We start from the raw sequence: 15,657 nt of genomic DNA, 5'->3' as shown, positions 1-15,657 counted from the left end.
CTTGACGTTACTTTGGTGTGAAGAAATATCGACAAAATTATTTATTTGAATTACTTATTTTTTGGAGGAATTTGACGAATGGTTTTAGTCGGGATAGTCCTACGTCTGAAGGTGTTTGAATCCGAGTAAAGAATCAAATTTGGCAACACTGCCCAGTTTCAAAACGCGCAACTTCGTATTTTTGCTTCGTTCAGTGGCGAAGGCGAACGAAGAAGCGAGCTCAGTTCGAATACGAGTGCCGATCCGCTCGGTTGCGTTTGCGGCTTTTTTCGCGGATTTCCATCGCGGTGTGTGGGTTTGGCTGTTTGGAAAATTATTTTCTTTTGCTGCTGCATTTTGCACCTCCCCAGCGTCTGTCAAAAGTTCAAAAGAGTGTTTTATCAGCATCAGGTTTTGCATATCGCGTACGGAAGGGAGGTACGCATGAAAGTTGTTAGAAGAAAAACAGGACAATTCCTGGGATCGACGCCAGTTTCAGGTGCAACTGGCGGAAGTGGGATAGTGCTTGGTACAAAACAACCAGAAATTGTGATTGTTGAAAAGTGCAGTGCACGGGATTAGGGAAAACAGTGAGGTGCCGACGTGAAAAAAAGCAAACATCCATGCAAACGGAGCCAAAAAAAGAGAAAATATTTGCAAATTTTTGCTGGCGTTGCTGTGCGCTGTTTTGGCCGGGGCACGGGTTTGAGATGTTTTCTCACTCTACGCTAGTGTTGGATAAATAAAAGTTAACGCCCGACCGACAAGTGTATTAAGAATCGCGAATTAGTGATTTTCATTGCCACCCAGTAGTTGGATACTGAGCATTCAAAGCAAACACGAGCGATTGAGGTCCCTCCCTGAAGATTGTTTGTTACAGCATACTACGAAAAAAATAGGGAAATTCATTAACTTTCATGGTAAGTAAACTAAATTCTTGTTATTAGCTCATTTAAAACAGATAGCATATTCACAGCATGTTATTTTATGTTTTTTTTTTTACAATTCCACATAATTCTTTGAAACTATAAAATGTTCAAATCCCTTAAGCTTTTTTTTTCGATCATTATTCATTACACAATTTTTGGAATCCTCAAGTGAGCGCAAAAACCAGGTATGATGATACGACAAACTTATGTTTTCACTACCTTCTTGGTTTTGTATTCGTATATTCGTGTGCCACTGAGGTACGAAAGGCTTCACCATCTACCTATTTGTAATTTTGTAATTGGTTTATTTTATTGGACACGAAAACCTGTTAGTGTGACACTTTGTATCAGGTATACAATATTAACACTGAAAGCTTCTGGATCTAGACAAATTGTCACATTAAGGTCCACTAACGCTGTTCAATCACCGATTCCTAAAATATTGATCAAAACAAAATTGAAACCTTAAATTCAACATTTTTTCGTTTAGGTTACTGAACTTAAAATTATAAAAATTTGGTGTAACAATATAATTTTTATTTTGCCACAAGGTGTAGTAAAACATTGCGCTGTCTTTGCTTTTCTCCCATAACTATGTATACGCAATCTCCGCCATTCACAATTCGACAGTCCGTTTGCGCCCGTTATGCGGCGTGGTGGCGGGGTGCTTCATGTGAAATGTGAATGCCTTCGCTGATTATGCTGATGAGAGACGGAATCAACACTAGGCTGACTGACTAACGGGCTGTGTGGTTGTGCGACAGCATAAATAAAGGTTTAGCATAAACTTGTTTTGCCGTCCACTTGGTTGGTCGTTGGTGTTCGCATGTCACCAATCGAAACCGGCGGAGCGGTGCGGTACAAACTCGCTTCACGAGGATGCTGTCCAGCCAAGGGCACTATTCTTCGGGTGGCGGGCTAGTGCGTCGTGCGAGTGGCTCGTTGAGACGGAGAACTCGATCAATAACATAGACGAGTACCCGCCGGAGTACTATCCGTCGACCCAACACGCCTCTGTGCGTGCGATGACGTATGATTATTTTTGGTATTTTGAACTAACGGCGTGACGCGCAATTTAAGGCATGCATTGGAATGGAACTTGAACGGGCACAGCGATCCACCAAATTATTCCATTTATAGGTTGTATTTTAGTCAATTATTCCGAGGATATCAAACATCCTGATTACGAATCGATTGATTCCTTTTCAAGGCATTTGACAAACCTGTTATCAGTCAATTCAATTCCTTATTACATCTTTTATTCATACTTAAGAGAAGTTCTACACATCAAATAATCAATATTCATGACCTTATTTAACTATGCATCGCCAAACTAATATACATATGTCCATAATTTGTGAAAATGAAATAGCAAAATGCGCTACAAACTAACAAAAAAACAGAGTCAATATGAACATTTTCAATATATTTGAATACGTTTGTCTGTAGCTCACGAACTTCTTTTTTTTTTATTTTGCGCGATTTGACATTGGAAATATTTTTTAAATAATTGTAATTGTAATTTTTAGGGAGAACGATAATCGGTTAGTTTACACTTATTTTCGGGTCAAGGAAGCGTTAAAAAAACAACTAAAACATTGGAAACAATAAATTAACACTTGACAACACAAAACTTGAACAACTTGAAAGAATCATAACTAAAAAACTCAAAGGTGCAGCCCAATCGGGTTGTACGCAAAGGTGACGTATGACTACGTAGCTATACGAAATGGAGGGTATTTTTCATCATAATTTGTGTAAATTTATTAGCATTGTGCAAACTGCTCGGAGGTCAACCGAATCAAGAAACTGAAGGTAGCTCCCAGTTGGATGAACCAGCCGTGGAAAAGGAACGACTCATCGGCCGCATCGCCACTGAAGGCATTCGTCTATCTTTCAGTGGATATCATCAGAATCCTAGAAGACATGCTCAAAAATGTCCGGACGAAAGGAAAAAAATACGCAGAATCGGAGGTGGCGCGAAACAAAACACAAATATATTAATTTGCAACGTTCGACTTCCGCCCGCGATGGAAGCGTACATGCATCGTTTTCTATAGCGCTGGTGGCAACGTGAGCAGGACTTCAAGAATAAATTACAAACAGTCCTTTTCAGGACTTAAACTATTTATCCAAGAAGAGGTTTTGACCGCTAGGAAAATTGTTTACCCAGACAAACAGACTGTTCGGCTGTTTAAACGACAATGACGATTTTGGAAAGATTTGTTGTTTTTAATAATGCGCCATTTGAAAAACTAAGGCAGCTAAACGACATTTTTCACTAAGTTGGCGTCTTCATCGATTTGGCCGTCGTCGACGCACATAGGGGTATTTCGCCATTCTAGCCGGAATAAAGTTAAATTTTCAAAATTGTCCTAGAGCAGTCTAAATATGTCTCAAACTTCTCTGAATAGTAGACGAGCCACTCCCAGTACTAGGTTTTCTATTTAGATTTAAAGTTTTACCACTACACTTCTAGAAAGTTAGAGGGTTTTCATTGAGGAAATTACCGGTTTTCTCTGTTGAATTTGACTACGTTCGGTATGTTTTATTGTAGTCAAATATTTGTCACAGTAATCCACAGATCAGTACATACCATGAAAAAGTAGACAAAATAGTATCATGTAAATGTGTTTTTGACAAGAATAAATGATTCTGAACAGAAATACAAAAGAGTAATTCGAAGTCCATTTTCGAGCTAAAACTAGTTAATATTCCTCATATTTTCAATAAGCATAAAACACTTATTCGATGATATTCGGTAATATTTCAGTATAGAGATGACGCAGATGACTATGTCTATATTTTAGGATCCCGAAGAAAAATCTTACGCAAATTTGCGCTATTTTGAAAGCGGATGTTTTTAGTTTGGTACTGTATTTAAGGCATTTATGACATATATCATACATTCAACATTCCTACGAAAAGAGGAAGAGTCATAGAGCAATTTCCATGACACCATCTTTTAGCTCTATGTTTCCCCTTCCAAACACATAGAGTTGAACTGATTTCGGTAGAAGCGATGACGAGAACGAATTAATTGAAATTATCAATGTTTTTCAGGGTTTTAAAGGGTAAAGCACATGGGTCAAAAAGTGAAAATTAAGAAAATTGATATTTTAGCTAAATTATCATCACAGTATCATAAAATAAGGTGAAATATAGCAGTTTGAGAGATAAAATAATTTATTCCGGCTAGATTGCGAAAATACCCCTATGTGCGACGGAAAGTGAAATTTTCTGCCAAGATTCTTTGGTTTTGTTTCGTTAGTCATTAGAAATGATATCGATTTTTTCGGGTTACCATCGTTTGGCGACGACAGAAAGTTGCCCTTTGGTAGCACAACCACAAGCGCACTTCGGAGGGAGATGATGCAATGAGTTTGTTCAAATGGATGGCGTCAGTAGCAGTCAAATGGAATTTCCTCACAAGATGTTGATTATGTTTTGTTGTAGTTGAGGATTGAAAAGCTCCATTATTTGAAAAATATCGGTTCTTTACAGTACCATTATTTTACACAAGGGTAGTTAACCCGGGATGCAAGAATGTTCATCAAAGTCCAAAATTAATAGTTTGGCGTTAACAGAAGGTTTTTCTTCGATAGCAGAATGAAAAGCGCGCGTCGATGAGTGACAACGCAACAAATTTGTTCGAATGAATGGAATCGCTTACAGCAACCGAACTATCACGCCAAACGCCAATTCCACCGAAACAGTCCATTTTGCAATCAACCCTTTCTGTTCAGAAGATGCTGGTCCTGAGAAGGACCAATTTTGTGTCCCCAATGCACGTTTCCAATAACTAACTGCAACCCAATGCTTGTCGAAACGTTAGGGTTAGAATTCCACTTCGTGTTGTTATTGTTCGACGACCACTCGATGAGTTTTCGCTAAGACGCCACCATTTGGAATAAATTTTCAGCATCGCCACTGCATCGCACGGGATCGAAACAGACGTCATTTTTGTAATCAACTCTTTCCTTTGAAAATACTATCAGTGCGCCTTCGTGCTGCTGTGTTCGCTCCGCTGCGTCGGCTCTGCGTAAAATCTTATTTAACCGCTCTCTGCGAAATCCCTATCAAAATGGCTCGTGCGCGCTAGAAAGCAGCTTTCTTGTATTCAATAAATTAAGCCCGTTAGCTCCGCCCCTTTGTGGTCTGGAATAGGTGTAAATATAATGTGCACTCATAACGATTAATGAAGGGGCGGGGCTAATGAAATTACTTCATTGGATATAAGAAAGCTGGTTATCGACGCGCGTGAGCCATTTTGATCGGGACTCCGCAGACAACGGACCGTTCGGAGGATGACAAATTTTAAGAATCTTATGAAATTTTCTCGCAAGATTCTGAATTTTGTTATGAGATGTTGTTTATCTAAGATGCGTATTGTTGCGAGGAATGACAACAGAAATTTGACTCAAGACGAAGTTTCTCCATACTACAAAACATTATCTTTCGGCATCTGTCGTCTTCATTGATTTTATACAAAAGGCACCATTTTATACAAAAGAAGGTTGATCCGAAATAAACTTTCTTCAAAGTGCAAAACTCAATCGTAAATAGCAAATTTGATGGCGCGTCGGAGGGAGATGATGTAGTGAATTTTAATGGATGGAATCAGTAACAGCAACCAAGCTACCACGCCAAACCCGATGCCACGGAAACAGTCCTTTTTCGCAATTAACTCTTTCTTTTCGTAAAATGTTGGTCCTGAGAAGAACCAATTTTCTTTTCCCAATTCCCATTCAAATAACTAACTGCATCCAATCGCTTGTCGACACCTTGCGCTGCAACTGTCCGACAGCCACTTGATGATTTTTCGCTAAGCCTCCAAAGGTTGAAATAAATTTACAGCATTGCAACACTGCCACCCACTTCGTGCTGCTGTGTCCGCTCCGCTGCATCGAATGTCGAACCGCTCTCTGTGGAATCCCGATCAAAATGGCTCGCGCGCGCCGAACAGCAGCTTTCTTATATTTAATAAATTAAGCCCGTTAGCCCCGCCCCTTTGCGAGCTGATATGGTTGTAAATATAATGTGCACTCATAACGATTAATGAAGGGCGGGATTAATGAAATTACTTCATTAGATATAAAAAGCTGCTTTTCGATACGCGCGAGCCATTTCGATCGGGTTTCCCCAGACAACGGACCGTTCGGAGAATAATAAATTCTAAGAATCCTATGAAACTTTTTCACAAGATTGTTGCGAGGAATGACAACAGAAGTTTGACTCAAGACGAAGTTTCTTCATATTACAAAACATTTTCTTTCGGCATCTGTCTGTCCGAGCGACGTTCACCGATGAGTGGTTGCTGTAGATAGTTTCCACTGAGATGGCGTCTTCATTGATTTTATACAAAAGAAGGTGGATCCGACTATCCGAAATAAACTTTCTTCAAAGTGTAAAACTCAATCGTAAATAGCGAATTTTATAGCGCGTCGGAGGGAGATGATGTAGTGAATTTTAATGGATGAAATCACTAACAGCAACCAAACTACCACGCCAAACCCGATGCCACCGAAACAGTCTTTTTTCGCAATTAACTCTTTCTTTTCATAAAATGTTGGTCCTGAGAAGAATCTTTTTTTTTTCCCAATGTTCCTTTCCAACTAACTGACACCACAATTTGTAATAAATTTTCAGCATCGGCACTGGCGGTGCGGGATCGCCACAGTGCTATTTTTATGGTCAACCTTTTCTTCATATGAAATTCTGGTTCGTTGAGGTTGAATGATCTGCAGCAACACATCGAGGACCACCACCAATGCGATTGATTTCCTTTGAAAATGTTATTAGCGCCTCCGTGATGCTGTGTTCGCTCCGCTGCGATCGCTTTGATGCGTCTGCTCTGCGTGAAACCTTGTTCAAACTGAGGATTAGATCCAAATCCGCAAGTGATTGATTTTTGATGTCTGTGCTAGTGATGCATGAACGTGATTGGTTCTTCTTCTTCTTCTTCTTATTGGCATTACATCCCCACACTGGGACAGAGCCGCCTCGCAGCTTAGTGTTCATTAAGCACTTCCACAGTTATGAACTGCGAGGTTTCTAAGCCAAGTTACCATTTTTGCATTCGTATTTCATGAGGCTAGCACGATGATACTTTTATGCCCAGGGAAGTCGAGATAATTTCCAATCCGAAAATTGTCTAGACCGGCACCGGGAATCGAACCCAGCCACCCTCAGCATGGTCTTGCTTTGTAGCCGCGCGTTTTACCGCACGGCTAAGGAGGGCCCGTGATTGGTTAGTTTACCTATTTCTAAACTTTTCATCAATTATCGATAATAAATAGTTGAAAATCAGTATTTACAAATAAATACAAAGAAGCGTTGACTCATCCTTGATCGAATGGTCCAAAAAAAAATGAAAATCCATCGAGAAACGGCTTAGATATTAAAGTTTAAAGTCTATCATATTTTCGTGACGGTCCCCGATTTTCGCAATCGTAAAGTGTACCCCAATATAGAAAACACAGACGTAGTCCTACGTCAAAAGATACATCAACAAAGTAACAAATAGGTGGAATGTACTCCAAACTAATCCTTTGACAACAGCCTTGAAAGACGTTACCGTGTTTTTTTTTGTTTCTCATCTATCGTCTATTGTTTTAAAAGGAAGTACCATTTCTATTACTATGTGTGATATGTGTTTAGGTAGAGCAGCGCGTGATGAATATTTTCTGGTGGTGGTGCATTTAGGCCGTTTACATCACAGAGCTATTGAATTTTATATCAGAAATCGCCAAAATACTTCAAATAAAACTTTGTAAAATGTTTATTATAATTATCTTTAAAAGGCATGGTTTGATTTTTGTATTCGATGAACCTAGAAGAAACGTTTTGCTCACTGAGCAGAAAGTACAAATTTGGTAAATTTAGATTTGTTCAACGGATAGTTGCTGATAGATTGAGGTTAAGAAATCGCCTGTAAATTATTTAAAGAATAAACTGTAAATAAAATCGATATTAGCATACTCTTTCGACAGCCGGCTGGCAAGAGTTTAAATAAAAACAGGTAAACAACATAGTCTGTGGGTCGAATTGCCAGCTTGAGGCAAACCTCCATGACCTACCTTATCCTACCCAACCACCAACTCCGTAGAACTTATGAGGGCGTCGCCAAGTCGGGGGCCTCTCGTTAAGTAAGTTCTACATCAACATTTCCTTTCCTATCCCTAGTTACGGTAAAGATGGGCGTGGCCGGGAGTAGTAATCCTCATGCTTATGCCATTTCTATCTTAGATTAGAATCACTTCACCTTGATTTCCGATAGCAATCTGGATAAGGACTCCATAAGAACAGTGGCGTCGCGTAACCTCACTTTTTACCTGTGCACTGACCCAAAAAATGAAAATTATGGTATTTTGACAACTCAAATGGGAAATAAAATTATCAGATTCGTTTAAACTAATTAAAATCTAGTTATTGTATGCATTTCCGCACACCAATTCCTCAAATTTGAACCCAGTGCACAGGTAGATTGAGGTTAGGGAAACGCAGTATACCGTAACAACGCTAACGCTCATCTATCGTCTTTTGTTTCGCGAAATATGTTCATTGCATCTCGGTAGCCCGAGTGATAGTTGATTGCCCAAACCGTGTTGTTCTTCTATTGTTGCTAACGGTCAGAAAATTTCGACGGCATGTTTGACCAAGAACGACGCGCCTACCTAACTAAATGTTAAGTGAAGATGAACTCGGTCAATCTATGATATTACTAATGCGCCGAAAAAATGAATCGCCAAGGCAACGAACACCCAAAACCACTACCGAATCCATTTATTTTGAGCACATCGATTGATTTGGGAGTTGGGGTGAGTGATACAATGAAATACAATACACTATCAGCAAGAAAGGTCATGGAACTCGTTATCTTATTCGCATTAGCTCATAAACAGTGTACAATAAGGCGATTACTATATCGTAACTAACCGATGGCTCTTTAATTAAAGTGATTTCACACACCACATTGAATACAGCGCAAGGCATAGTCTATGAACCAGACTCTAAAGGTGTTGATGATGTTGTATCACTTTTCGGAATACCTCCAGTCTCAAGGCGTGAAGTCTGTCCCCAGAATCACTAAACGTATGGATAGATATTTCTGAAGTACTCCACTAATAGTATTATGCAAGAATGTTAACGATCATTCAGTAATTAACGGAGTTATAGCTATAGTTTCAGTAACTTAGACTAAATGATAACAAAATTCCAATCATTTAGTTTAAGTTACTGAAACTAGCGCTCTAACTCCGTTATTAGTTGAATTCTAATAACGAACTATTTGGCAAAGTTGTAGAAAAACCTTCGCACTAGAAGTCCACCATACAACATGATTTGAAATTCAGCTTCTGGAATGTGTTATTGACAAACTGCTAAATGATCGAACGCAAATTACTGAATGATCGTTAACATCCTTGGTATTATATGTATCTGTCGATGGATCTGTTCTGCCAAAATTCGTATTTTTCGGAAGGCTCCGTGTTATCGTTTGTGCTTATTTTCGATATTGTGGTCGAATTGGAGACATGACCGCTATCAACGTGACCGCCCAAGACATACGTGAGGTTACCCGGTATATCAAACATTGGGCTGCACCAGGACCCGATTTTGTGCATAATTTCTGGTATAAAAAACTCACGGTACTAGATAACCCCGGGCAACTACCGGAATTCATCACTAGGGGTGTCACTTATTTTCTGCCAAGAAAAACGGAACACTTTGAACCCAACCAAGTACAGACCAATAACGTGCATTTCGAGTCTGTACAAAGTGCTGTCATCGGTAGTAGCGAGGAGGGTGCAGAACCATTGCGACGTCAACAACCTGATGACCGAAGAACAAAAAGGTTGTCGACGCAACACACGAGGCTGCAAGGATCAGGTCATCATTGATGCAGTCGTTGTTGGGCAGGCCACCCACAAGCAAAGAAACCTGAGCATGGCGTATATCGACTCACTCGTACCTTCTTAAGGTACTGTAGTAGACGGTAACGTCATCAGGCTAATGCAGCACGCTATGAGGATGTGGAGCACGTCCCTACACATTACCGATGGAGAAAAGGTGTTACGGTCCAGGTCTCTCAGCATCATGAGGGGCTTATTCCAAGGCGATACCTTTAGTCTTCTATGGTTTTGCCTTGCCGTGAACCCTCTTAGCAGCGAACTCAATCAACACAGAGAAGCTGCACCAATTTCTGCAGCTTGTAACGGTATTCAGCAACGACATCCGGATAGAGTTTGGTATCGATAAATGTCGATGCATACATCTACACCGGGGTCACCTGGTGGATGCTGACAGTTTCCGCGTCAACGAACAGGAGAAGATTCGAAACATGGTTGAAGGCGAAACATACAAGTTCCTAGGTTTCCTGCAACTGAAAGGAATTTGCCATACGATGATCAAGAAAGAGCTGCAGGAAAAGTTCTTGCATCGTGGCAACAAGGTGAAGGCGATAAACACGTTTGCCGTGCCCTTGTTGACATACAATTTCGGGCTGGTGAAGTGGACCAAGACTGACTTGGAGGCGTTAGAACGAGCAGTACGAGTGGTGTTCACTAAGCATCGCATGCGCCATCCAAAATCGTCCATTGTGAGAGTCACCCTGCCACGCACAGTAGGAGGAAGTTGCGAAGATACTTCGTGGAAATCCAGAACCGCCATGAAATCTATCGCGCTGTGTGTGAAGCTGACCACGGATTCAGTGCCCTGCATCCGGCGCAAGAGGACTATCATCTGAATTGCTACATCAAATCTGTCGACGAGATGATCGCATCAACTGGAGCTGGAATATATCGACATAGTGGCGTCGAATACGTGGCTGGTGCAGAAGAAGGATTTATGGTAGCCATCCAGGATCGGGTAATTGCGACGAAGAACTATCGGGACTATGTATTGCACGAAAACGTAAAAGACCGCTGCACGAAGTGCAATTCAGTAGGAGAGCAGTCTTCAATGTGCAACATGTGTGAGATGTTCACGTGAGTTTTTGCACCCAATCAAACATTGCTTGCTATGTTCGAACTTGCAGATAGCAATCTGAACACGAGCCTGAACTCCGATACACCCAGGCGCAATGTACAATGTTCAAACATCGGGTTTAAACTTGGGTTCAAACATGTGCGCTTGTACACGAGAATGCCACGCTTGGGTAAATGAACGGCTTGATAGGGAAACTATTGTTGATTCTTCACGTTTCCCAGCCTTGTTATTCATATCTCGAATAAGAGAATTCAACCAAACTTCAATGAAGGTATGATTGAAAAATTTAAACATTTTGTGCACATTTTTTGCACTTGCATAACGAAGCGTTTATAGAGGTGAGATCTTGATTCAGGACTTTCATTCACGACGTCTTAGGTTCGAATCTGCTCTGAGCGGAGCTTTTTGTTCCATTTTCGAGGTTTTGAAAGCAATTTTTCTTAGGATTTCGGGATTCTGCAACCACCAAAAAACTGATTAGTTCATATTTCTAAAAGTTTGGGCTTAGATTTTTCTAGCACGTATATAGGGGGATAAATTATTCTACTTACTTTGCGGTGGTACTTGATAAACATACCGAGAATCTGAAGCGAAGTTGTGGATTGCATAGAGATTTCTTTATTGCAAGGAGAGAGGGGTTTCACCTTTTTGAAAAACCTTATGATCAATTATTTAATTCCAGTTTTGTATTTTTTTATATTGGGTCCTCCTTAAGCGCATTTTACACCTCCCGTGAACGTGAACGTGAACAAACTGTTTTTCGATAATAACTTCTTGATACATACTCAAATCGTGAGGGAATCATGTTCAAATGAAAGGCAGATGCTGCATTTAGTAGTCAGATGCATAAAAACATGAAAAACATCAATAATATTAGATTTATGAGCATTCCACGGTCATGCCTGTGAAATCATCGTGAAATCGTATCTGCGGTGAACTCATCGCAAGTGTAAACGCGACGGTGAACATGAACGTGGAGCTGTGGTGAATTCAAAAATACAAGGAGAATAGATTGATTTAGATTGGGAGTTCACACCGACCGAGAGTGTTTACTGTTCTCGTTGAATCGGTTCGGTGGGTTTCTGCTTTGTGTGTCGCTGTCGCTCATTTTAATACTCGTATCGGTTTGGTCGGAAGGAAACTAACTCAGTAGTTTCTCATAAATGAATTGTGTTTCTTTTTTATTATTTGGTAATATTTTTTTCTTTTTAAATACTTTTTATTTTAATACTTCAATCATTCGTATATTCAATCGAAAAATTTATATTTTCATAGATAGATTTATAGATATTTCATATATATTCATAGATAGATAGTTTCAGTGGAATGTAGAGCCAATGCACAATGGGAAAATCCGATTTCGAAGGAGGAATTTTTTTTAACTTTCTTTACGAGTGATTTACAGAAGAAATCAAGGGCTTATTCGAAAGAGAATTTTCCAAGAAAATTCAGTGAGTGCTGTTTCATTGGACGTGGAACACTTCTGTATGTAGATATTGAGCATGTTTTGCCCCAATGTTCCATATATCAAGAGTTTTCATATTTTTTCTATATTTTACTTTAGGAGATTTCTCTAAAATTGTGTTCATCTCTTCACTGTGGATCCATAGAGGTGCACTAATTATGGTAATAGTTGGAAATTTAAGGGATTTAGGGGTCAAATAGGCATCAATGTGCATTTTATGTGAATTTTTCATGTATTCTGTAAAAATAACTAATATTTACAGATAATTGTTGATATTATTGTCCAAAAATGTTGTACAGACATTGATAAATGTTTGTGAAACAATAACTAATGAAGTAAATCATTTCGCAAATGTTTTGTTTTGTTTTGTGATTTAAATACTTCTTGATAGAACCGATACCGAACATTTCCAAACCATACCCGATCGCACAACTAGACAAGAGTTATCATATTATTTGAGAGTCGATGTGACAATAGATAGGATGAGATCGGAAATATTCTTTTCTCATGCCTTTGCGCCCAAATTCCTCTATGCAATTATATAGCTCAATAATTGTGAGTTAATAGATGATGGAGTAATATTAATTTAATGATAATTTGTCAATTATACTATGAAAATAACAAATACTCGTATATTGCATTGAAAAAAATGATTCGAGGGGTTTTTGAGGTCAATAAGCTCAGAAGCTTATTTTATATTAAAAATAAATTCACAAAAATGCGCTTTGATGATTATTTTACCCCAAAAACACTTTAATTTTCAACTTTTGCCAACATAATATGTATAGTGCTTTTTGAGGATCCACAATGAAGAGGAAAACACAATTTTGGTACAATATTTTAAAGATAAAAGGACGAAATAACTACATACAGTAGTATCCCGCGTCTATAAAAAATCACTCACTGAATTTCTTTGAAAATTTTCTTTTGAATAAGCTCTCATTCTCCTCTGTCGTCCGTGAAAAAAGTTATCCTATTTTGTAAAAAATATATATATATTTAATGAGCTTTTAGACTTGTATGACCCCAAAGTCCCCTATAATTCAATACATTCAATGAAATATATGATTATTTGTTATTTTCATTATATCATTGGCAAATATCATTTAAATTAATAGTATTTTCAGTTTCGCTGGTAACAAATCGCGTCGATCACTTTTTAAGCACCTTTAAAATCGTCGCCAATATCTTTAATTCAAATCTGTGTTAATGCAAAGCCAAATCATTAAAACATGCAAAAAAAATACTCAACTTCTGGAAATAATCTGATTATTGAAATCAAACAATTTTGTTCGTAGTTGATCTGACAGATCTTATGGCCATGTTTGCTGGCGACAATTTGCTTTGCGACGATTGACGCGGCCGGAAAATTCAAACAAAATGCATTTTGACGCTTATTAAACACCACAATCCCTGAAATTTTCAACTTTTTCCAGCAAAATATATGTGGTGCCCTTCTGTCGATCCACAGTGAAGAGATAAACACAATTTTAGAGCAATGTCCTAAAGATAAAATGACTGTAAACTCGTGAATGTAAACTCGTGATATATGGAACATTGGGGCAAAACGAGCCTCATAATTACACACAGAAGTGTTCCACGTCCTTGATTCTTAAATTCTTTGGAAATTCCTTTTTGAATAAGCCCTTAAACTCTTCTGTAAGTTGTCCGTAAGGAAAGTTATTATTTTTTTTCCTCTTTTGAAAGCGGATTACCTAGTGTGCAATGAAGGAAAAAATATCTTTTTTTTGTGTGTTTTTTACATACACCATCATTATTGTTCATTAATTATAATTTGTTCATTTGCTTATTTTTTGAGTTACTGATTTACTAGGTTTCAAAATAAATTTATTGATTTATTATTTTTTGTTGTTGATTAATTACATTTTTGAGTGATTAGTTTATTAATTTCTTTTTAATTTATTAATTTACTGTTCATAAATAACTTTTCCATATAGATAGCAAATCATGTAAATATTGGACAGTTATGCTTGCAGCGGCAGTTTAGTAATTTATTAACTATTAATTGATTAATTTATCCATTTTTTTATTCATCAAATTATTAATTTATTATTTCATTGATTTATAAATTTATAAATTTGTTTATTTATCAATTTGGTAATTTAATAATTTATTAACATACCTTTATAAACTTATTTTGAAATATTTTTTATTATTTTACTATTTTATTTTTGATTATTTTATTATATTTATTTTTTTTATTCAATAATTTATAAATTCATTCATTCCTGAATTTATTAATCTAAAAAATTATCCATTTATTAGTTTTTCAAATCAATAATTTTGTAATTTTGTCGATTGTTCATTTTTTAATTTATCAACCCATTAATTTGAAGTCATTTATTTATTTATTTATTTATTTATTCTTTTGTTTATTCAAAGTCTTAGCTATATTAGTTATAAATGCTTGGCATACTTTTTCTGCTTTGCTACTGCTGAATCATTTGATATGCTTCCGATATGCTTGTGCATCGTCTCTGTCGTTCACGGTGAACAGATTTTCAGAATGCTTTTGCCATTCGAACGTGAACGAGCTCCGTGGATTTTTTTTACCTGATTTATCAGAGAAAGCTTCTCTCCTCTCTGATATATACACCATATACGCCATATATCCACCACAGCAATACAGGGAGAATGAAGAATCTAACAAGATGTGTAGATTGCCTCTCTGTCGTTTTCATCCTGCCTGTCTGTCTGCCCTTGTTTTTTTGGTACACACATGCTCGTATGCTCTTTGCGTTATGACCATCCACGAGGTACAGATATTAATAATAATTATCATTCAGAATGTTTGTGATTAGGTATACCTATATGAGTTTATTCAATAAAGTTGTTTATTTGAAACAGTTTATGTGAGTAATTTACATAATTTGGATAATGACTATCAACAAAATCTTAGCACAGCAAAAATTATTGAATACATATTAAGATTTTCAATAGTAAACACAACAATTAAATACGGTACGGATATACGATAGGTGATCAATTGAATGTTATACACGAAAACTTATTAATTATATAAAAATATAAATTGGGATTTTTTATTGGCGAACTGGTCAAATATTCAAACATTAATTAACACTATTCGAACAAATGAATAATAAATTTAAAAAAAAATGAGATGAAGAAAAGTATTGAACAAATGTAAACCAAAAGAGAAAGTCAAAAATTATATCTAGCAAAAGTAAAAAAAAAAACTCCTCATCAAATTAAACTTGTTACTACATGTCATATAAATTGGGATTTTTTATTGGCGAACTGGTCAAATATTCAAAC

The 15,657-nt window shown here is 37.5% G+C and overlaps 1 protein-coding gene across 1 annotated transcript in view; it reads left to right on the top strand.

The window, feature by feature from the left end:
• The first annotated feature begins 229 nt into the window (after window positions 1-229).
• Window positions 230-15,657, top strand: part of LOC134210741 (beta-1,3-galactosyltransferase 9-like) — a 188,202-nt gene continuing 172,774 nt past the window's right edge. The window contains 1 exon segment of the mRNA XM_062686989.1: window positions 230-287. The gene's annotated coding sequence lies outside the window, so the exon portion shown is untranslated.

The sequence above is a fragment of the Armigeres subalbatus genome, chromosome 2 (assembly GCF_024139115.2).
Source record: "Armigeres subalbatus isolate Guangzhou_Male chromosome 2, GZ_Asu_2, whole genome shotgun sequence".
NCBI lineage: Eukaryota > Metazoa > Arthropoda > Insecta > Diptera > Culicidae > Armigeres > Armigeres subalbatus.
The sequence above is the reverse complement of the archived record's forward strand: the minus strand, read 5'-3'. Positions and strand labels throughout refer to the sequence as shown.